The sequence below is a fragment of the Amia ocellicauda genome, chromosome 15 (assembly GCF_036373705.1).
Source record: "Amia ocellicauda isolate fAmiCal2 chromosome 15, fAmiCal2.hap1, whole genome shotgun sequence".
Lineage (NCBI taxonomy): Eukaryota > Metazoa > Chordata > Actinopteri > Amiiformes > Amiidae > Amia > Amia ocellicauda.
Genome location: NC_089864.1, coordinates 10,387,901 through 10,413,362, shown reverse-complemented (window position 1 = coordinate 10,413,362; position 25,462 = coordinate 10,387,901). Strand labels below are relative to the sequence as shown.

The 25,462-nt window shown below is 37.2% G+C and overlaps 1 protein-coding gene across 4 annotated transcripts in view; it reads right to left on the bottom strand.

Moving 5' to 3' along the window:
- LOC136771412 (contactin-1) overlaps positions 1–25,462 on the bottom strand; it is an 83,999-nt gene that overhangs the window by 39,795 nt on the left and 18,742 nt on the right. Inside the window, exon 2 of one of the 4 annotated variants that reach the window (XM_066723711.1) lies at positions 21,635–21,702. The exons of 1 other annotated variant lie outside the window; for it this stretch is intronic. The gene's annotated coding sequence lies outside the window, so the exon portion shown is untranslated. Of the gene's footprint in view, positions 1–8,737; positions 8,966–13,639; positions 14,200–21,634; positions 21,703–25,462 lie in introns of those variants that run through there. 2 more of the 4 variants (XM_066723712.1, XM_066723715.1) reach the window with 2 other exon arrangements.

Sequence of the window (25,462 nt, the reverse complement as noted above, 5' to 3'; positions counted from 1 at the left end):
CTTGTCTTATTACTCCAAGCAGACATCTTTCCATGCTCCGTTGCATCGCACAGTTTCTGTATAATTTTTGCATTTATTGACCAGGTTTCACAGACATAAGTGAGAACTAGTAGTATGCATTGATCAAATACTTTTCTCTTCAGGCAATTGGGTAGATTTCCCTTTAACAGTGTGTTGTTTCTTCCAAATGCACTTCATCCCATTTTCACTCTTTTGAGTCCAGAATTGAACTGGAAATTGCTTGCAGGCTATTCAAAATATTGTACAAAACAATGGTACTCTGCATGATTTTCATTTTCATTTGTTTTAAAGTGAAGACTTATCTCCAACAAGAAAACAGTGAACAGTAAACTCAGCGGAGAAATTGTGATAACAAATTGAGAAAGTTGAGAAATATTTAATTAGGCTGCATACTCATTATCCAGATATATGGAGTTGGAGTTCAGTGAGATTGTTCAAACAGTTCTTGCTTGCTTTATTCCAAGGTGTTTCTAGGGGAACGAATTGAAGCGTTTCAGGCTTTTTGCTACTGGATGCACCACTGACAAAAACTACAAAAAATAAGAGAGTCGGGGTTCCTTCAACAGAGAAGCTTCTAAGGAGCACACAGAACTCAGTCTCTCTCTCAACAATTTCTCTCCCCCAATCCCTGTTCTTACGCGGGGTCAACCTTCAACCTCGCAAACTATAACTCCCCATAATAATCAGATTTGCACACAATCTGCCCCCAACACATCAAACTGACAAACACACACCACACATACTGCAGTCCCACATCGCTACTGTATATAATTCTAGACAATCAACACAGTTGCTATAATCCTGGCAGTTAAGTTACAATAGATGAGAATAAAGCTGAATTAAGAGGGATAAGTATAAAGTATAATAAGGCTGAATAAAGTATCCTTCATTCCTTCTATGTAGTCCTGTAATTGATGTCTAAACGATAAACTCATTAATTTCAGAATGAGCATTTTTCATTTCATTTTTGAGCGTTGGGCTAAAATGTGACACAAACCAAGAGAAACCTCCATCTTTTAGCCGCTCTTGTCACAACAGGGAGTAATTGTCTTCTACACAGAACAGTAAAATTATTCCCTCAGTTGTCGACATATGCCAGTTGCTGTGGTAAAGTGATGTGTCATGTGAATTAGCAGAACGGCTTTAGCTGAGTGAATTGTGGGCAAATTATCAGCCGCAAAATGGTGCAGAGAACAAGGACGTGGCCACAAGCAGAGCGTGACTGATCAAGCCTGTATTTATGTGTAATAGTAGAAAAGCAACATATTAAAAGCTTGAGTTCAAAACAAGAAACACCTGCCTTTCCAATAAAGAACATGTCCATGTCTCCACAGGCTGGACTTCTACAGGAGACCTCTTTCATGGGGACAGTTTAGGTTAGGAAGAGTCGGACCTAGATCTGCACACCTTGAAATTAGTTGTAATTTAAAGAGAATTCTTAATGACAAATTGCCTCACATTTAATCTAATAGACTGACGCTTTTAATTACAGTGAAGCCCAAGGTTGAAAAATGGCATTAAGCTCGCAGGGACATTCATAGCATTATTTATTTATTTGCATGCAATGGCGTATCAGTACATTTAATATTCTTACAGATATGTGGGTAAAATTAAGTTAGCAAGGCAGCCGCTGAAACGGTAACTCGATCACAGAGTAGATACATAGCTAAATGCTGCAAGTAAAACTGAATATAATTGTAAATTAAATAGTCATTCTAATGGATATTCAATCCCATTAATTCGATCTAAACAGAAGACTGCATATCATACATTGGCAATGTACCAAAACCTGAATTTTACCAGTTGCTATGATCAAAACATAACAAATTAATTTAAATATTTAAATGACTCCAGGTTTGTTGTTCTATAATTGTTCTAAACAAAATTTTAGTATCAATACAAAAGTATTCTTACTCTAAATTAATGTATGGTTACATTTACTAGTTAAAATGAAGGAAATGCCTCTTCCCAGTCACCGCCCAAAACATACTGTTTGAGCTCTGCAGCTGGAGAGAAACACTGCAGGGATTTTATCTTTTGCAACTGGTATCCTAGCAACACCTTTTCCAAAAGAGTAGTTGTATTTCACTATGGCCTTTATAAACACGAATAAACAAGACAAATTAGAATGTGCTACTCTTACAAGAACACCCAACAGTTGTGTTTTACTTCTTTCTTAAATATTGACCATAGGGATATTATGGTATGGTAATATAGCCCCTCTTCTTAACATGATACTAAAATAATGCAACATTCACATAACAGCCTGTTTCAGCCTTGTGTCACTGACACACATATAGCAGACAATTATGTGTGTCTGTGACATTTCTCGCTTAAGCAGACACTGTCCAAGAAAAACATGTTGGCACAAAAATACAGAAAATATGCTCTGTCATATTATTTAAATATTTTGATGTAATCAAGAATGTGGACACATTACTATATGTAGGTATCCCACCACAACCTCTCAACCAAGGATGTTCAGTGTCCATTTGAGTAAATGATCGGCACTGAAAACATTATTACATTAGAACATCAGCAAGGTTGCACATGTCATTTATTTATTTATAATTTTGCTTGTTTAATAGTAGGTATTTCTTTGAAAAAAAACCTTTGTATTGCTTCCCCATATAGTCTTCCAGATAAAGACAATGCATATCTCTTTGGTACTCCATATATGACATCACATGACCTTGAGGTTTCTCTCATTTACAGTACCTCTCATTTCTGCATATTAACTAAATCCACACATACACAACAGATTCAATTTGAGAAAGAATCTTTTATGGTGTGGAACTGAATCGCATTTTCTACTGTATCCTTCATAGAATCATGCACACTGCATCTGTCTCAGTAGTGTGAATAACTTATGGCTGATACATGCATATTCTGCAGGAGGGATTTCTGTGTGTATAGGGCAAAGGTCATGGCAGTATCTCCACTGTAGGTGTGGCATTGCGCAGATGGAAGAAGACTCACAGTATCACACCAAGATAAATGCCAGTGAACAAGTGATGTATATTCCCAGCTGATCCCTGCTATCCGGTTTCTCCCTTGTCAGATTCTGTGCCAGGATTGGGCTGAAATCCCACACAGAAGAATATCATATCATGAGGAGAACTCCTTCTGATATATTTGTTGTTTCACCCAATCATATGTCCCCTTCTTCAACATGACACATTCCTCTAAGGGATCTTTCAAAAGAAGTGGAAATACGACTCAGCAAAGATAAGCAACAGAACAGACAGAGAAACTGCAACAGCGTGAAACAATGTCCCCAGTGCAAATGAGACTAAAGTTTCAAATCCAGGAAAAAAAAAAAAAAATCAAAGCAGAATAAGGGAAAATACAAGTACCATTAAGGCGATTAAAAATTACATAAATTATTATACGAAATTAGACCATTAGCGACATAAATCAGTCATTGTGTGACTAGACCACTTCTTGCACACACACGCACACGCGTGCACACGCGCACACACGCACACAGACAAATGCGCGCACACACACACACACACACACACACACACACACGCGCACACATACTAAATCGGGTTTCTGACAATTACCTCTAAGGTAATTTTATCCCCTTGACAGTCATGTTATCATGGCATTGCCATAGCTACTTCAGCAAGATTTGCTAAAGTGAACATGAATGATAGTGTATCTGGAAGCTCTGAGTGCAGGTTAAATTACAAATAATACATAATAATGCAATTTAGCACATCTATTATTAAATCATATAGCAGACACATCAACACAAAGCAGGCATTTTCTTTCCTATCTGCCTTGTGCCTCATGTTCATCCTAAATTTAGGCCTACGGGGTTTCCACAGGTTAGAGGCAAGAATTTTCTAGCAATCTAACACTGCAATGAAATACTGGCTATATGATTTGTAATGTAAAAGTGAGCACCAGTATTGTAGAAATCATAGTTCTAGACCTCTGCAGGCAGGATATTTAACAGATTAGTCCACAGTCTTTGCAAGACATTAGCTAAAGCTTAAAATATGTATTTTCCCAGCATGCAATTAAAAAAAAAAAACGATTTAAAAAGTTTAGTAGTAAAGTTCTTGTACCTGTCCTAATGTAATGTTAAATGGGGTATTGATCTACAAAATGTAGGTAGCATATCAATTCTAATTTGTATAACGATATCTATTAAGTAAAACATGCTAACGTGCTTAATGATTGTTATATATGTATTATTACATATTTTCTATAGAAAAATAAAATAAATGAAATTGCCATCTGTCAAGGGATGTACGGTTTCCCAGTGGAGTTACTAAATTAGTCCAGGAAGAAAACCCCAAGGCAGAGAGTCCTCCACAAAGCAAGCAGCAGCCCTAATAAACTGAAATTCAGCCGTAGTTAGACACAGTGCCTATACTGTGCTTTACATAATCTGGTGGTTCCACCTGCCAGGTCTTCACAAAGTTATTAGAGAGCTAATCTGATTTCATTATCATGTTATTGTATTTACTGTGCGTTTGCTGTCATTATCTTTTGCTTTGGTTTAGATTATTAGAGCAGAAGTATTTCTTAAACATTCAAGATGAGAGGAAATAAAGTGTAGTAGTATACAATACAGTATTAGTACCAGCTTCAGTCCTCATGCTATAATGCAGTTACGACATGCAAAAGTAAAATGAAGTGACAAGCTATTAATTTCAATAACCCGTCTAAATTACCTCAAATGAGTAACTGCACAGGCTCTGTGATAGAAACTGAGGTGAGAGTTATTACTGGAAGTGAAGCATCATGTGAATGCTCTCGACATCTGCTAAATTGCCAAAATTATTTAGGATGTGCCTAACATTGGGAAAACTAGGTCGTCAATTGTGCCCATAAAGTAGTAGTACTGTATGGCTTGAGTTGCTATTCTAAAGGGTGCTGTATCTATGTCACTGTCACAGGAATAAAGATGATTGTGAAAAGCTGGAAGTGATTCAGCTAATTACAACCTGATGAAACTGGGTCTGAAGTGAGTGTCAGAAAAAATTAGTGTAGTTTACTGGTTTCCATGAAGTCATTATTAGTTTATAGTGACTTTAACATCAAGTAAACTGATCTCAGTCCCCATATGGAAGATTAAACAAATTTGCATGGCTTGATGTTTACCCTTTACGGTCAGGGTAAACTCTACAGTATGTCTGACGAAGCACCAAAGACTCCCGGAGGCAGGTGGATACAACCAGTAATACGCAGACCAATTTTTAATAGTGTATCAGATACATTATTTTAATTAATCATAATGAATGCATTTAGTCTGAATATGACCCAAAACAAATGTTGAACAACACTGACTCATTTCCGTTTGGATACCTTCAAGTGTGAAAAAGTTCACAGAATATTAAAGTGTGTTTGCCTACTGGCTGCAAAACACGCCATACAGCATCATCTCATTAGTGGAAGATGTGTCTGAATGATTGCATCAGGTGTACCACTGCTGGGTAAGAAGATCCTCTCTTTACAGACAACTCTGTGTTGCCCTAAAGTTGCTCGGTCGGTGCTAACTGTTGGCAAATGAAGTGTACAATACTGGGGTTCACACGAAAACTAAAGGTTATTTCAACATCAGCAACCAGTAGGATTAAATTGTGCCTCCATTATATGCATGTAGGCATGTATCTCTCCTAATGTTGGCTAGACAATGAGTAACACAATTTAATATAGCAAATACACTGAAAGCAATCACATTAAAAACAGAGCAACTGTTACCCCCTGGGAAACAAACAACACCACCATAAAGAGAATGGAATTCACAGGTGTTGTAATTAAGTTAAACAGAACAATGCACTTTTAAGGTCATTGTTTTGTTTAAAACTATAATTATGCCTGAACCCATTCAAAACTGACGAACCCACCAATCACACGTGCCGGTTATAATAACAGTCATAAGCACCGCTTCTAAAAAAAAACAAGAAAATGAGATAAAATATACAATTCAGGGTGCTGATACATAGAACATTTAACACTGCAATCAAAGACATGTTCAAAAGGAGTTAGCAACTTGAATTTGTATAAATCAGCAACAATGAAACAATTTTAGTTTTGGCAAGTGGCTTTTCTTCCTTCTATAAAGCAAAGAGACTGCCAAGCCGGAGGAGAGGAAAGCGGCGCACTAACAATCAACTTGTCGTACAACACATCTAGCCATTCTGACACACAATTCCATAATAGCCAATTCCAAGTCGATTATTCCAGCTGAGCAAAGCTTAACTTGCTCAGAATAGAAGGCTTCCTTTATTTAGCCCAGGCGGCATTACAAAGACAGCTCTCCCTCACAGTGTAGTGAACTTTTCTTGTCGGTTGCATTTTTACCTAGTTCATAGTGATGGCATCCTGCTAATGTGCCATCACCTGGTAGACAGTCTTGACCAGTATATTGTGACGTGATGTCACCCTAAAAATAAAACACTATCATGTCCCCTGGGATCTCACCATTTCTAAATGATCTTTATAGATTTCGGGGTTGTACGTCTTAACACCTAATCATTCTAACGTCAAACACCTCCTTTGTCAAATGTTATTAATAAGAGAACCATTCGTGTTTGTGTTACAGAATTCAGGGGAAGAAGAATTTATATTTTAAACATATGTTTACATGTATTGCTCAACCACACCAGACCCTAGTGACTCTTAAGAAAAAATAAAGGCTGTATTATTCTCTAACAATCACTATGAAAGTGGACATCAGGTCCAAGCAATGTCATCCTGTAAGATGTTTATTTTGGCAAAATAATGAAAAGCTTTAACAGTGATCAATATGATTTAATATCATAAAAATGACAATATGTTTAAATATTAATTTCAAGATTAGAGGGTTTTCTAATCTCTGAGGGTTTGCTCAGAATATCTGGTTCTCTGATAGTTTGCTTTTGCTGATTTAATTTAAGCATTATTTCTAAGCAAAATTAAAGACTGCCTTCAGTGTTTCACAATTATTGAACATTGAAACACACACACACACACACGCACACACACACAGAGCAGTATTTCTTTACTTGAAGGGGCCTGGGAAGGGGAGATGTTTTGAACTGGTGGACTTGCTTAGACAAGCACTATTTCTATCTAAAATTAGAATGGATTTTTCCTTAATTAATGACCTCGAAACAAAGTTCATACCGTCTGATTTATGTTAATATTTTATTGTATAATAAGATAAAATAGCTCAATTTTTATGTATTTTGGGAAAACACTAAATTCATTTATGAACTCCTGTACTTTTGAATTCTCCAGTCAGGGTGACTTTCAGAGCTTTCTACTCCTTAGTAAATTTGCTCCCAGTCAGGCTTTAATAATGAATTGGTTAATATATTATGAGATGTAACATACTTATGGAAAAAGGAAAATTGAAAGCAATTGGTTTGAGTTCATACATACAAACATCCATCCATAAATCTCGTGGTATTTTCAGATTAATTTTAAACTCTAAAGGACTGTCTCTTTGTTCCCCCTTATGTTCGGTGCTCTGGTTGTAAAACATATCATACAGGACCTTATAAACCACATTCCCTTTATCATTACAGCATTCATAGCAGTGCCTCAGCTATGATGTCAAGTAATCAGCTTGATACTGCTTTTCTCTCTACTTGAACCCAAAGCGTGTTTTGTATAATCATGGACATCAAAGGAAGCGTAGACTGCCTCAGCTCGTCTAATGACATCAATACATGTCAGATATATATATATGAAGTCTTAGGCAGAACCAATTAAAATGAGATAAGGGGAACTACAAATTAAATAGAACTCAGATTAATAGATAGAACTCAATTAGTCTTAAGTATGTTACTTACTGCTAAAAAGGCTACAATGCATCGGAGAGAGAAATTAACCATCTTCACTTGCAACATGGGAAGATGTCAAACTGCATGTCAATCTATTTTGGAAGAAAAACAGTAATATGTGCTACATCATTTATCTAATAGTCTATATGTCACTGCATTCATGTTATTTGTATTCTAACTGGTATTGTGCAATGTTGTAAACTCAAACATGTAAGATAGAGAGGTTATCTTTATAGTGGCTTTTATGTTAAGCATACACATATGAATAAAGGTGATATCATAATATTGCCCTGTCCACTGCAGGAAAATTGCAGCAATAATCACTGGAGCATATGCTCGCATAATAAGGGCTATGGTAATGAAGGGAGGAAACGAGGGTCTCCTCTAGGCTGAGCAATATCTATACTGACCAGAAGTGAAACATTTTATGCTCTCAAGATTAAGTGTCCTTTATTGGTGGGATTGCATTATGGACCACCATTATCTCTGAACATTTGAAATCCCCTCATGTAACCGAGGCAAATGCCATTGCATATAAAATCAACTTTCTAGTACTGCTTCACCTCAGTAAAAACATAGTTTGTGTTGTTTCAATTATACAATATTTGTATTTTGTTACTTTGGACAGCTTAAACAATGAAACTACTAAACAGCTGGAATGAATCATGTAATTATAAACCATTAAATGACATTACTGGATTGAATATAGCTCAATGCATAGTATACAAAGAACGGCTGGTCCAACTCAGTATTAAACACAATATGAAACAATATGATATAATATGATAATGAAGATACAAAGGTGGATGAATGAAAGTGAAACACACACCTCTTTTAATACTCTGCTTGACAGCCTGTCACTCATCCATTTTTCCCCAAGAATCAACTGATGTACCAACAAAGGAGAAACAAACAATATTTCTTACCTTAAGATTTTAAGCATCATCATCGTACTATTTTTAATCAGAACTCGGCTCTTTAATATCCCACATCTCAGACAGACACTGCCAACAAATCCTGCAAAGTCATTATTGTTTGTCGCCGAAATCTCAAACAAACAGCAACTTATGTTAATGCAATCCAACAGAAGGGGAAAACATTAAATCCCAAGACCGGACAACATGCAAATGCTCTGCCTGTACAAAGACTATCCTGCTGAGTGCTCAAGTGATTGAGCTGCTTTTTTTTCAAATTATATGGCGGCGATCTAAGCTTTTAAACCTTCCAACAGAGTCACACTCTTGGCGGGGGTCCAGGCCTTGAGATCAGCTTCTGAGGAACATGAACACCTTGGCAACAAAGGAGTGGAAGTGCATCAATTATATGGAGAAGCACCATTTGCACTACAGTCAAAATGCTACCTTTAACGTTTCAAGATTCCCCTTAGAGACTGCCTGGTTTGTGAAAAATAACTTTCATTATCCATGATAAAACAAACCGAAAGAAATTATGCTTTATCACGCTGGAGTAGCGGGTCACAATTTCAGATGCTGTTCAGCACTCAGAGATTAGGCTAAAAGGAATACTACCTCACAGGCTGGTATAGAGGAATAGGGGAAGACAGGTTTTATAACTAACATCATGTGCTTTTCGTCTCTTGGCACAAATACATGTTCAAAGTACTTTAAGGATACAACTGGATGTACTCAAATATAGCAGGTTTACCTTACAAATATCAATGGGTTTGATATATAGGTTTAAAAAAGCTTGAAAGAGAAAAATAAATAAAAGTTAATTCCAGGATACCCATCTAGACAATACTTGATAGTGGCTCCATGTATGACAGAGGAATCTTCCTTCCAATAAATGCAAGTGTGCCATTAAATATAGTGTTTTGATTTGGTCTAGGCCTTACATTCAACAAAAGTACAATCATATTTCAAAATACTGCACCATATAGTCTCTTTTATGGTAGCCTAATCCTAATTCAATTATAATGATGCCTTGAAACCAACTTGGTGTAACTACCATGCACAATTACTAGATACGCAGATATAATACCAGGCAGTACTAAATTATTAAGTAACTAATTTGATTTCCATTAAGCACTTTGGCCAAGCCAGTCAGCATTCCCATATTTCTTAATGCATCCGGCAGTTTCAAGTGTCTGTCTTTTTGGACAGGGCTCAGAATTGAAGGTCAGTTTCCAAAAGGTTGTAACAGCACTGTAAAATATTATTTAGAGAAACTATCATCCAAGTTGCTGAATAAATCATTTGTACACATCCATTTGCAGCATGTGGGATAAAGATCTCTTGTCTTGATCACCAAGTCTGTGGTACTGCCTTTCAGTCCCAAGCAGCTAAAAGTATAGTATGGTGTATCTGGCCAGAGTTCACATTTTGAGCAAGCTGTAAAATTCAGTCCATTAACAGCCTCTGTAATCCACTAAGGGATGGGTGTTTTTATGTGCTTTACTAATCTTGAAGGAAGTGGATTGGCTCTCTCTGCGACACTGTGAACTATTGTATAATAAGCAGAAATTGTGGCCAAGTCTATCCTTAGTGTAGCTGGAGTTTTCCCCGAATTTAAGAGGATGTGTGGAGGACATATATGGGGGGGCAGGGTGAAGGAACTGGATTGCAAGCCATAACAAACAAAAACTAGAAAAAACTAAATATATAGCATGGGGTTTATTATTAGATTATAGCTGTTCGGATAGCACTCAATTCTCCAAGCTACACAGAAAGTGTTGAAGCATGTTCTGGAGGAGCATTAGCCTCCCTATCTTATCTTCTTAATTAATTTAAGCATTCTGAATATATATGAACTGCAATTTATTGCTCTATCAATTATTTTACGAGAAATGGAATAGATTTCGTCTCATCAAAAATGAAAGCCACACAGGCCCTAAAGCATAAGAGACAAGATACAAATCATCTCATTCTTCAGATTTGTAACATTTTTAAATCTATTAATCTTAGATATTTTATTTCTGTTCTTTCTCTTTTCATTTTCATTCACTATTGATTTCTGCTCATTCTCATGCAATAAGAAAAATCCCATATTCCCTATGAAAACAAAGCAGTTTCAACACATATGTTGATTAGGGATATTTACATACTAGATATGTTGGAAGGAAGAAATTTTAGTGAGATGCTAAAATAAATATTCACATGCAATAAAGGCCCATCACTCTACTCTCTAGAAAACTCACAGTTTTCAGTGATAATTGAGGTAATAAAGATCAACTATGCTCTCAGGACCTAGGTTGCTTTAAACTAAGGCTAATTTAAGACCGAGGTATTTGCACAAATTAAATACACCTTAAGCTTTTCAGAAGTACTTCAGGTAATATGCTACTGTTTTGTCCAACTACTTAAATGTCATGGGTTTCCATACTTTCCAAAGTTGATCACCATCTATTGAACACAGCATGAATATTTTAGGGGCCCCACTCCAGGGATTTATGTATCAGTGATTTACTAGTTGCTCCTCAACACTACTGACTCAGCACTGATTTTCACTGGCTGGCCACATGGAAAATAATAGTTTAGTGCATCACTCAGAAGTGTTTATGTATTAATATTGTTCTTAATTTTCTTTTCTTGTTTATTAATTTCAGTGATGCTATCCACCTGGTTTGTTGCTTGTTTTTAATATGGCTTATTTCCAAAGCTGGGCGTTCTCCAAGAGGCTCAACATGAGTTGGGTCACATTAAAGAAAACTACATGAGATGATTCAAGTTTTTAAAAAATAACTTGCCTTCCATTAATCAAAGTGAAATGTTGATTTGATTATCGAATCTTTTTTGCAAATATCAACTACTATGATCGATAAAGGATAAGCGTGGTAGAGTTGTAAAACAGCAAACTTTGACCCAAACAGCACGATTTAGAATAGGTACATTATTCACACCCCCACCAATAGAAAAAAGAAAGATGTATCCCTTACAACTGCAAATTATCGCATGCCCTTGGAATAAAGCTCACCATTGTAGCTGTGAAGTAGCACGCTTAACATAAGTGCAGGGCACTGTGCTCCACATTTCAAAAACAACAACCAAATTGAGCTTTCATGAGAGTTAATTCATGCTGACACAATGAAATGAAACCATACTTGATGGGCCTTCAGATGTATAGATATTCTCCTAGCCTCCAAAACTAGTATTTATTATTTGTTGTCTTGCTTTTCTCAAACCCCCTTTCGTTCTTCTCTGCTCATATTCTGAGGTTTGTCTCGTACTTCCTCCATCACTCTTTCCCCTTTTATTCACAATTCCTTCCTATATGTTATCCTCTCTGTTTACTTTCTGCCCCTTCAGTCTTCTCCTCCCTCGTCTGCAAGTGAGGGAAGCAACCACCTATAAACATAGGACCACCTTCCAGCATCTACTGAAACCCTATTTAAGACTTTGATTGCAGATCCTTCAAACTATCCATCTGCCTTGTACCTATTATATATTGTCACCAGTGTAGCACTACTTCAATCCACCCACTCTGGTAGAATAAAACACAACTAAAATGTTAAGTTTACATATATACTGTTCAAGCATATTGTAAACCTGCACCCCAGTTCACATATTTGCCTGATCTTGTACTGTATTGTTCTTCACTATATATTATGTAATTCTGTGAAAAGAATATATAGCAACATGAATGTGAATGAACGAATGGGCACAAAAATAATACTGCAAAAACTGCTTAGTAAGTATTCCAAAACATAACTGTATAGTGCTGTGAATACAAACAACCTTAGAGTGGAAACAAAGACTCAAAGGGCCAAAGGATCAAACAATAGTTAACACACAGCCCCCTATTTTTTAATATATGTCAATTATAAAACAAATATGTATGTGTAGCACTGTAGAGGCTATGCAGTTCCTGAAAATTACATAATACATGTATTGTTAGTTGTGGAGACTGTGAAGAAATCATGTGGCTGAAAAATGAATGTTTGAAGAAGGACGCAGCGAATTATGTCTGGAGATATATGCCTGGCAGCAGTGTTTCAATCCAAACTATTAGAGATATGAAGGATCCAACCAACATAATGAACATTTCAATGAAAGCTTAAGTGGACTGAAAGTCTTTGGGCAGTGACAGAAAACTCATATTTCTGATGTTGTCAAGAGTATATAAGCATTCAATGGACTTCCATCACACTGATAAAAGAGGTACTCACTAAGTGAATACACTTGTTAAAGTCTAAGCATCACTTTACAATATTAGAATTAAAGTCAATTAAGATGGTTGACTTTCACTGACAAAATAAAGCTACAAATAATTCAAATTATTATTATTATTAATCCCTTATCCATAAATTATTATAATAATGATTATTCTGAATAATGGTGTTATTTTATTATGTATTCTGTTTGACCTGTTTAACCTTCTTCTACATGATAGCAGCATGACAATTTAAACACACACACACAAATATATATATACACTTCATATATTTCACATACAAATATTTGAATACACTGTACAAAGAGAATATATGTTTCATAAAGCAGTCCGTTGAGCCACCATTTATTAAAACAATATCAAGATGTCATTACATAGAAGTAACACAGTCCACACTGCAGTCATCTCGGTGGTTGTATTTGTGTAAGCTGAACACATGAAGACAGCCATACCATCCCCTCATTTGATTTCTGAAAAGTACTGCAGTGCACAGAGCCATCCTGCCTTGCGGTACACGTGCAGAGCGATTGATTCTGCAAAACATGGGAGCACTGTTGCAGTAGGAGACGCCACCTGCATTACAGGCATTCAGCCCGACTCCGTGCTCTCAGAGGGTCTCTGTCCACACTACAGCATCTCTGTCCGTCACACTGAAATCCCTGCAGTCACGCAACAGACAGTATGAAAATCAAACCTACCTGAGACGGGACACTCTGCAAATCCTCATCCAGAGCAGAGAGGGAGGAACGTGGGAGGCCCGCACACCCTGCAAATATTCCAGCGTCCGTTTTGTGCTGCTGAGATTGCACTGGGTATATTCTATCCTGCAGCAGCCGTCAAATTTAAAGCACTTCAAGCTGTGACCTCAGAGACCAGCTCAATCCCAGCAGTGCTCAGCCAACTGCAAAAACCAGGATAGGCAGCAGGAAAAGGAGCTCAGTGCGCAGTGGAATAAGCCCAGAGATTTTTTATTTCACTCTCCTTAAAAACATAAAACATTACACTCACTGCCACCGGCCTGCATAGAAAACATTAGGTCCTATGCAAGGAGCAATTCCAGAGCCCTCCACAAGTCACATTCTATGACGTTCGCAAGACTGAGGATCTGGCACCACATGCATAATTCATGCAGCAGAGTCGTCTGTTTCCTGCATTCGGCGGGTGAGTCCAGTAATAGGCTATTGATCTCTTGACTATTAAAAAAAAAATCAAGGAGGAGATCGCTGTTTCTCTACAACACCAGAAAAAACTTGGTTCCGATGCCTGCCTGTGATTTTGCACACGGGCGGCGGCAGCAGAGCGACGGGACAGCAATCATGTGTGTGTGTGTGTGTGTGTGGGAGAGAGAGAGAGAGACAGCGCACACAACTGTACTGCAGGGCTGCTTTCCCTACTGCTGCACTCATCTCTGCCTCTGCTGCAGTATTACATTTCCTCATTAGCCCATTTTTCCTGCCTGTTTATCTGTAAGTATGAGAGCTACCCTTTTCATTAAGAAAATTATCATTCTTAATACTGAATTATCAGTGCCATGGCATAAACCTTAGCATTGCTTCTTCAAATGAGCTGCAATGAGGACATCTGTCGTCTTGTCTGACATGTCCTACATTTTCGATTATCAATCTATTCTAGTATTCTTTCAGCCATGTGCCATAATCTTTTTTACAGCTTACTATCAAGCCTTTTCTTTGACTGGTGCTCTCATAAATAGGTCACCATTTGAAATTAAGCTGAGTGATGTGGCCTGGCGCTGAAATACACACAATACTGCTTATACTCTGAGTGGAAGACCCAAAACCACTGTATACTGTGAGAAATACACCATTACCTCCTAACAAGACATCAAAGGTCAGGCTTTCTTCCATTGCATATGTGTGCCTTCAAACTAAATGTATAAAACAGCGGTTTATTATAATACTGACCTCTTTCCAACCCTCTCACTTTTTTTCAGCTGATTCCAGATTTAAGCTTATCTGTCTATTTACAGAAGCTCCTGTGAAGCCAACAATGGATGCCCCATTTTGGCTGCGTGTTTTATTTAGTGCTCCTGACCTTCCCAGGCACTTGCTCTAATTCACACAGATGACCGGATACAGAATGATGTTATTAAATTATAATAATAAAAATCCAGCCCTAAAGGTAATTACATTTTCACAACTACTGGCAAATACAATGTTTTGTCTGGCACGATTATGACACTTACAACATAGTACACAAAATAGAATTTCTTGGAAATATACTATTTCTCTTCCAAACAAGCATAAGAAGAACAGATGGTTCAGGCAGAATTTGGCACAGAGAATGGATACTAATACTCTGACATCACACAAATGATCTGAGCAAAGCAATACACACACACGCACACAAACACTTTGAGGATATTCTGTGATTTGACTGGCTTTACCATGTCATTGGGGCTATACAATAAAAACTATAGCACTACTTGTTCTTAAATGAAACACAGGAATAGCGTATCAGGATTATTCTTCTTTCAGCCTGTTTTTAAGTCTGAAATCAGTTCTATATCCAATACTCAAAACATCTGCACTGATAATATAACATGAAATAATAGGGACATGTTCACATTTAAAGATGTATACATTTTTTAAATTACAAATTAAAAAATATATTGAAAAGACATTGTACAACTTCATAATACCCCACTACAACAAGTTATAGAATATATATGAAAAAGTCCTTCCACACATGACATACGGATGATTGGATATAATCCATTAAGACAGAGTGGCAAAAAATAAGCCTTTATAGTCTCAGCTCCCCTCCCCCAGTCTATAAAACACACTAGCATAGACTTTAATGTCCACAGAAGAAAAGATCTACCCTCCCCCTCAAACTATAAACCATAAACCACTAAGACACATCATTCTGAGGGCTAGTATATAGTTTTCCATGTCCAACAAAGGTGTACTCCAAAATCAGTATTACGCTAAAAAAACACAAACAAAATGAGTTCTATTTTCAAGAAGTGCACAGATTCTGAAATGGATAATGCTAAAATGAATGTTTAGGGACAAACATGTTTATGTCAGTTGTAGGAATGCAATCCTTGTGGCATTAATTTAATTGATTTCTCCAAGTGGAAAAATGAGTTTGACAGCTAATTAACAAACAAGGGCAGAGCCCAAATCTATCTTCTAGTTAAGAAATAAACGGCTCCAGTCATACGGTTTGGGAGGAAAAACAAAAAGGTTTTATCATTCTTTTCATTTATTACTTTATAAATGAATGTAAAATACTTTTTTATTAAATAAACAAACAAAACCAGACATAACCTGGCAAGATATTTGTGGGAACAATCTACTACTAACATGCTTAGTCTTTTCTTGTTTGTCATCTGGTCAGTCTTTATTTGGCTATAGTATTAATTTAAAAGACACCCTGGGTATACTGCTATTATCTTTTATATTCCAACATGTTGGCAAATGTGTTTCAAAACCAACAATGCAAACAGATGCTGAGCAAGTATGATAACCACAGACACTTAAGGCAAGCATTCAGCACGTTACTCACTCCTTAGCTGTCTTAAATCACACAAGTCATAAACCACCTTTACTTTCTAATGAACCCTGCTGTTAAATGGGTAACCACAAAATCTATATTAATCTGAGGCAAGTCCTTCATATCCATTACACACAATTTAATGGATGTTTTGAGTTTAGCCTTGACCAGTATTTCTAAGAGGAAAAATAATTTGTTTTATAATAGTTTTCTCAATCTGAGAGGAAGATTCTGCAAGAGCAGGTACATAACAGATGTTCAAGAAGATTTAAAGGTTTTAAAATAAATTAAATTAATATATATTAATGTGTTGTTGTTTTTTAACTGTATTTTAAAAATTGTATTTTAGTGATTCCATGGAAATAAGATTTGTGCAAAAAGTGACCCTTGTCTGTTTGGGCTCTGTGGTCATTAGGGATATTTGTCTTAATAAAAGACCTGAATGGCCGGCATAGTTACCTGATCTAAACAGGCCAAAACAGAAATGGCAAGAGTTGAAAGTGAGGCTTGAGGAAAAGCTACCGCAAAAGAACAAGGATGAATTGAAATGCATTACTGAAGATGCATTGAAGACTATTCACGGCTCATTATGCTGGAAACACATTGAGATAATGCCAAACAGACTGAAAGCAGTTAATGAAAATAAAGGGGGTCTGATAAAATGCTAAAACTGGCAGAACAGGTATAGGAAAATGCAGTCACCAAACAGTTACGTGATCCACTTTCAGAGGTCTGTCATACAGGTCTACCACTAGAATGGATAAGCCAAAGATGAATTTGTAAACTTAATAACATGTATGATTTATTGAGCATGTAATGCAACGTAAACACAGTCACAGCAATATTTGTTTTCCCATTGATTTCAATGACAATCTCTTTTAATGATATGAGACTAGAGTGGACAGTGATGAAACTATAGAAATGTACACTCACCTAAAGGATTATTAGGAACACCTGTTCAATTTCTCATTAATGCAATTATCTAACCAACCAATCACATGGCAGTTGCTTCAATGCATTTAGGGGTGTGGTCCTGGTCAAGACAATCTCCTCAACTCCATACTGAATGTCTGAATGGGAAAGAAAGGTGATTTAAGCAATTTTGAGCGTGGCATGGTTGTTGGTGCCAGACGGGCCGGTCTGAGTATTTCACAATCTGCTCAGTTACTGGGATTTTCACGCACAACCATTTCTAGGGTTTACAAAGAATGGTGTGAAAAGGGAAAAACATCCAGTATGCGGCAGTCCTGTGGGCGAAAATGCCTTGTTGATGCTGGAGGTCAGAGGAGAATGGGCCGACTGATTCAAGCTGATAGAAGAGCAACTTTGACTGAAATAACCACTCGTTACAACCGAGGTATGCAGCAAAGCATTTGTGAAGCCACAACACGTACAACCTTGAGGCGGATGGGCTACAACAGCAGAAGACCCCACCGGGTACCACTCATCTCCACTACAAATAGGAAAAAGAGGCTACAATTTGCACAAGCTCACCAAAATTGGACAGTTGAAGACTGGAAAAATGTTGCCTGGTCTGATGAGTCTCGATTTCTGTTGAGACATTCAGATGGTAGAGTCAGAATTTGGCGTAAACAGAATGAGAACATGGATCCATCATGCCTTGTTACCACTGTGCAGGCTGGTGGTGGTGGTGTAATGGTGTGGGGATGTTTTCTTGGCACACTTTAGGCCCCTTAGTGCCAATTGGGCATCGTTTAAATGCCACGGCCTACCTGAGCATTGTTTCTGACCATGTCCATCCCTTTATGACCACCATGTACCCATCCTCTGATGGCTACTTCCAGCAGGATAATGCACCATGTCACAAAGGTCCAATCATTTCAAATTGGTTTCTTGAACATGACAATGAGTTCACTGTACTAAACTGGCCCCCACAGTCACCAGATCTCAACCCAATAGAGCATCTTTGGGATGTGGTGGAACGGGAGCTTCGTGCCCTGGATGTGCATCCCACAAATCTCCATCAATTGCAAGATGCTATCCTATCAATATGGGCCAACATTTCTAAAGAATGCTTTCAGCACCTTGTTGAATCAATGCCACGTAGAATTAAGGCAGTTCTGAAGGCGAAAGGGGGTCAAACACAGTATTAGTATGGTGTTCCTAATAATCCTTTAGGTGAGTGTATATGGTCTGTGGTTTTCTAAATTCCTTTTTGTGTGTGGTGCCCATAATTAACAATATAGAACAGACCATATAACACCATTGATCAAGTGAGTGTCTCAATAAACCCGTGGTAGGCAGCACCACAAACACACAAACAATGAAGAGGTGTGGCTGCTAAAGAGTGTGTGGTTGTTACATTACACCATTTGGTTTACCTGAGGCAAACCGTTATCTCTAATAGCTTCAACAGTTGTGTTTTGATTATTTAAACTTGTAAACAGCCTTATTAGCATCACCACTTAGCTTTCTAACATGTGAGGGTTCAAACTAGTTCATTCAAATCGTCCTCTCCTATTCAGCCTAAAGTAGGGCTCTTAAAATGCAATGGAAAGATCGTTGAAAAAAGAGGATTCAACAAGAAACACGCATCCATATCATGCTCATTTCCCGAGGGAGAACTACACAATGGTACCCTCAGCTCTGGCTGGCACTGCACTTTCCAAACAAGACACTTCTTCAGTTTAGAGGACAGAGCAGTCTTTGTAAATTGTTTATGTCCAGCTAAATGAACATATCTGAAATACTTTATTTGTGCAGTAAATAGAACTTAAACTGATATCAAACACATACTCCAATAATACTAATAATTGATAGTGAGGTCTTGATAATGTGGGCATTTGAGAAGTGTTCAGATCTGTTATTTTCATTGAACGAAATGTGAAATATCCAGTCCAATAGGATATTACTGATTATTTTCGAATGGGGCCCATTTCCTGAACGTTATTTTCAGTGAGATTGAATCATGTTTGCATTGAATCATTGTTGCATTTTTCACAGCATAATAAGTCTATATTTTCCTAACATGACTGACAAATCCCTGGCCAATCAGATCAGTACCGTGCAAATATTTCTACATTTATAATAACCTATGTCACAACTGAAGGTTGGATGTGGCCAGATTGATTATTTAAATAATTTTACAAAATATTGCACAAATCTATATTCTATATAATAAGTCTATAGTGAATAATCATCCACATCAGATTGCTACTTGACATATGAATCGCAAGAGACCAAATGATAACACAGATTCTGCACAGAAGGAAGAGCTTTGAATAGATGAAGGACCCTCAGGCCTGTTCTGCTCTCGACCTGCACATGAAAGGGTATTTCTGCTGAACGCAGCCCTGCAGAATTTCACAGAACTCTAGTTTCTGGAACCACAGAACAAAACACCTGTTCTGGACTTTGATACCGAAGTGTAGGAAGTGTGATCACCTCAGAGGACCCTAGACTGAAAACTGCTTGGATATTAAATTAAATTCACTCAATTCAGTCATCCTGTCTATTTAGAAAGCCCTTCTGTCTCAGTTTGAAGGTGACGAATGAGTCATGTTTGCACTGGGAGAAAGTCTGAGACGGAAATGGAGGGAGGACAGATTGCTGCACAGTCATTTTCTCTGACAAACCAAAGAGCTGTGGGGTGTCCAGGATGGCACGGTGTTGATTAGTAGCAAAATATCTACAAACCATATTAGGTTTGACCAATTAATCAAAGACTCGGTAGAAATTCACTGCCAGCGTCAGGTTGAGTGAAAAGCAGACTGTGTGGTGTCGGCCAGTTTTGAAACAGCCTTGAAGAAAGAGATTCACAGGCTGATTAAATGATTGTTGGGGGCCTTGCTCAGAATGTAAGCACCTTTAAAGCCTAGTCTTCCTGCCTGAAACTCACATCAAGGACAGCCTCATTAGGACCAGCAACAAAGGAAGCGTGTACCATACTTAAACTAGAAGCAGTTATCCGGACTCATATAGCAGTTGTCTGTGCCCGAATGCAGTTTAAGTCATACAATCTTGTCTTGTGTTCATGTACCATTTCAGCGACACCTTTCATGCTTTGGGGCACTAAGCAGTATCAATAAGAACTGTGTGTTGTATTGGAGACACTAAATATCCTCTGTATCCATTACAGAATTGCAATATGGATATGCAATATGCTTTTCAAAAAGCTAAAAAAGTGCTCCTTCTTCTACGGCACATGTGCTTAGCTGAGCATTTGTGAACAGACCTTGGACTCAGACACAGGCACAGCCATATCTCTGGGCATCCAGGTACACAGACTAAAACTGCATCAAACCCACAATGCCAAGAGAGTAATCCCCGAACACAGGGGGATTTGTACACAGCTGAAAGTCTAGGGCACTGAGGTTACTGTCACAGGCTGGTGTAAACAATGAGCCCTGTAGCACTTTCCCCTTCTCCTCTTCGGAGCGGTCAGCTAAATATTGGCACCACTGTTACACCTGTGACCTGACCTCGATTTTGTCCCAAACAAGCATCAAACTCACAATATGGAACCCTCCACAGGTTCAATTTGTTTGGGGAAATGACATCACCACAAGACAATTCACTACAACTCGTACACGATGAGGTTACACCTGCACTCGAGGACGTGGCTTCATTAAAGAAGACTAACTCTGCCTCCTCTCCTCCAGAGCCACTCCTTCTCATCCCTGGCCCCTAAATGGTGGAACGACCTTCCCACTGAAGTCAAAACTGCAAAGTCCCTGACCTCCTTCCGGCGCTTACGCAAGTCACATCTTTTCAGACAGTACTTGTAATTTAGTCACTCTCCTGTAAGATAGCACTTTACATTTTATCATACTACTTGCCTTGCGTTACTAGTACTCGTATTGTTATTTTGATTTCCCCTATGCCCTTTCCCTTGGCCCTTGCCTGTGACCTAACATCTTGTCTGCACTCAGCTTTTACAATCCAGGATGTAAGACCTCATATATTGTATTCACTTGTGTAAACTGGAATTTGTAAAATGTATTATGCTTTGAATTGCACTGAATTATGTAAATTGGAATTTGTAATGGTTATATGCCTTGAACTGCACTGTATTTTTGCACTTTGTATTGCGCTTATATTTTGTAAATTGCCCTGGATAAGGGCGTCTGCAAATAAATAAATAATAATAATTAAAGCAGAATGACAAAAATATATATAATGCAAGATTTTGAAAGTCAGGAAAATATTCCTACCTTGCTTCAGTCAGCTGTCATTACTGGCAAATCCTCAATGAACGAAAGTCTAGGCCCAAGATGATTACCTATAATCCAATGAAAACTGCATTAATCCATTAAGTAACAAGGTTTAATTCTAGCTGCTTTCAGTCAATCCTCCAACTATACAGGACTTAGATCTTTTATTCCACTGAACTTGGTAACATCTATAGGCATTACTACTCTTGATTCTTGTCAATGAGAAGACTTAACATATATCCACCACAAGAATAACATATTAAAGGGTAGCAATTTGCAATGGTAAGCTTAGGTGTCAGCAGCATATACATTATTTAAGCATTGGGAAAGTATAAACTGATTGGAATATTCTTAATGTAATTTTATAGTAAAGGAATTAAGTGTATTTTACTTACATAGAAACCATAATTAATCACAATTAGATAATGCTACTATAAAATGTATTTTTCAGAGATAAAGCTATTTAAATGTTTCATGTTGTCCTATTAATTTGAATAAATAAAATCTATAGTGGCTATGAAAAAATGGCTGGGGGCTGATGAGCAAATCGGATACTGGGAAGTGCTGAAATGAATTTGCTGTGAACAACAACCCTCCCTGAGAAAACCCCTAACAGGCAACTCCTATCTATATCCAACTGATATGAACAAATTAAAGCATTCGTCTGTGGAAAAATCAGCACCAAGGAGATAAAGAGCAAGTAAAATCCTTGCTTTGGTCTAGTGTAATCAAGACTACTTATTGCCAATAGGGGTGAATTAATCAAATATGTTAAAACAGCAGTGGTAAAACAACAACTAAATATACAGATAGAAAGAAAATATCAGAATCCCAAATTATAAAAGACAACATCTTTAAATTAGTGGTTTAAGGCAAGACAGAATTTATTTGAATAGGAACAGCAACCGCAAATCAAGGAAGAAGTCAATGGCATTACACACTGATTGTTGTTAAGAAGTCATTTGAAATTAACACAAGTGAACGATCTATAAAATAAAAAGCTATGACATGAACTTATAAATCATAGTGTGAACACAAATCTGAATTATTTCCACATAGATAAGAACTTACATTTGCTGAGCATAATGTGTCTTTCTAAATATAATTTTAAATTAAATCTATATTGTAGCATGAAAACAATTCTTAGAGGTTAATTACTTTTCATAGAAGTTCAACAGTCACTAACACTAACAGAATAAATGTCTGCTGGCTATTACTGAATATTGAAAAGAACTGTGGCTATAAAATAGTGCAAAATGCAACACAAAACGCAAATGTCATGATATTTATAAATAAGAATAACAATAACAATAAATACCACCAGATCATGAACGTGTTTGTTTATTTCATGTTTAACAAAACTTAAAAGTATTGCTGTTCTACATCTCATACAAATACAATTTTCTTGCTAAAACTTTACAATAAGTCTCCCTTGTTACAGTGTATTTGCATAGTAGGTACTCAGTAACTATATATTTAGTTACTCATAAGTGTAATTATGCTTTATGTACATTACAATGTACTTAATGTGTAAAAAGTGGCCTGTGCCCGGTATAGCTCCAAAGGTAGCCTCCCGGTGGGAATTCTTACCCGACTGTGTACTTACATATACTGTTAATCATTATTACACATTATGTACATAGTAATAATGCATAATTGCACTGTTCTTATGAGTTACTACTATGTAAATACACCGTAACAAAGGGAGACTTATTGTAAAGTGTTACCATTTTCTTTTTATAATTTTATGCAATTGGAAATGTTGCAAGAAGAGTTGTTGTTTATCTCGGAAGAACACTTTTGGAAAATCATTGAAAGAATAATGCATGAGAAAGACCTAGGAGTCTATGTGGACTCCTCACTTTCTCCATCCAAACAATGTGGGGAAGCAATAAAAAAGGAACATTCAAAAATAGACTGGATAGGTTTCTTGGATCACTTAGTTATTAATGGACACCAAATGAGCACGATGGGGCAAATGGCCTCCTCTCGGTTTCTTTCTTATGTTCTTATGTAATAAAAATGTAAAGCCGATAATGCAATTGGTGTAGGTTGTTGTATTTCTACCCATTTAAAAGAAATATAAAAAGAAACATGAAAACATTGTGCTTTACCTCTTCAACATTTCAACGTACAATATTTTCAGCATTCTGTACACATATCCATACACAGCACTCAACAATAACCACAATCAGGTATATTCACTACTTCCATTTGATTACTCAGCAGTTATAATAATTAGTATTTTCTCCATAGCGTGGACAGTCCTATTCCTTCAGAATGATCTACACCTGTGCTGCATGTGAAGCAATTGTGGAATGTTATTCTGTTTTGAATGATTTATGGGCAGTATTTGTGGTACTATAATTACTGAAAAGGTATCTGATTTTTCATCAGATTAATCCTCAGTAATCTGTCTACAACCAGAAAGTGAAATTACAAACTAAATCAATCTATTTAATTAGGTGTGTTAAGTTTGAGTTAACCACCTGCTGGACCAAACACACTTTTCTGAGCAATTCTGAAACAAACATCTGTATAGGCTTTTTGCAGTTGTTCTTCAAAAATGTAACTAAAAACACTCAATCAATGGTTTATAAACTCATAATATTTACTGTATGGATGCAGTTGAAATAAACTAAACTCTTCAACAACCTGAGCTGTGTTTGAATTTATCACCGCAGAACTGTGGGTGTGACGGCTTTTCATAAGAGTGATGAATTGAGCTCTATCTGCACACGCCATGCATGCTCACTGATAAACAGCTTCATTTAAATATCATTAATAATTGAGGGCTCTGTTTTGTTTGGCATTTAGTATGTGGTGATGAAAGATTTTCAAGCAACTCCCATAGACAGGCTTCATATAAACAGATATCAGGAGTGCAAAAGCCTAACTATACTTTCAGGAGAGCGGCACAATCAGAAGTCTCTATCGGGAGTTCTTCGACAGTTTCCTCATTGCAGGGAGAAACACAGAGCTTGCTAAACAGCTGGATGGATCTCCTGCAGCAGCACAAGACTGGATCTGCTTTCAACTGGTTCTCCTCTAGGGAACACCTGCGTTATCTTTTGCACAGATGGCCAGACACTACTCTGTGTTTAAGGTAGCTGCCCTCTTGCCAGATTGCCTGTCCTAGAAGAAACAGGAGGTAGCACCGATGCTGTTGGTAACACCAAGCTGTCGAAGGGGAATGTGACACACAGACTGGCCATGGGCCAACTGAAACATGACTCCTGGGAAAGAGAAAATTTTGAAGCACGTGCCCAATGAACTGCAACATCCAAGCCATCTTGGCCTTTCCATCGGAGTCAGGATGAATTTCGTTTGGATTTTCTTTGACTACACGGTTCATAAAATCATGAGACACTATGGACCACGTCAGCAGCAAGAACCAATTGTATGCAGAAATCAGTTCAGGCTCCTCCACAGTTTTTCGTCAATATATGCAAGATATTTGATCAGATATAGGTTCTTTCCCCAAAGTGGACTGAAGTATGTATATATTCTCCATCTCAATAAAGCCCCTACATTTTTAATCATGTAATCATGTAAACAACACTCCATATCAATGTACTAGTTCTCAATATGTTCTGAAAAGCAAGGTAAGGTTACAGCTATATAGTAATACAAAACATTATACAGTCTTTTGTAGGATGATTCCAAATTGCTCTGAATTTACTGTAATTGTGTTGATGTTTCAATGATATGTAGAGGCTATAGGATATATATTAGAGTCAGATAAATCTAGATTGTTCCTGGCTTACTATATTGATTCTATAATTGGAATGCAATGCAAGTTATTTAATGTTACATCCACACATCTAC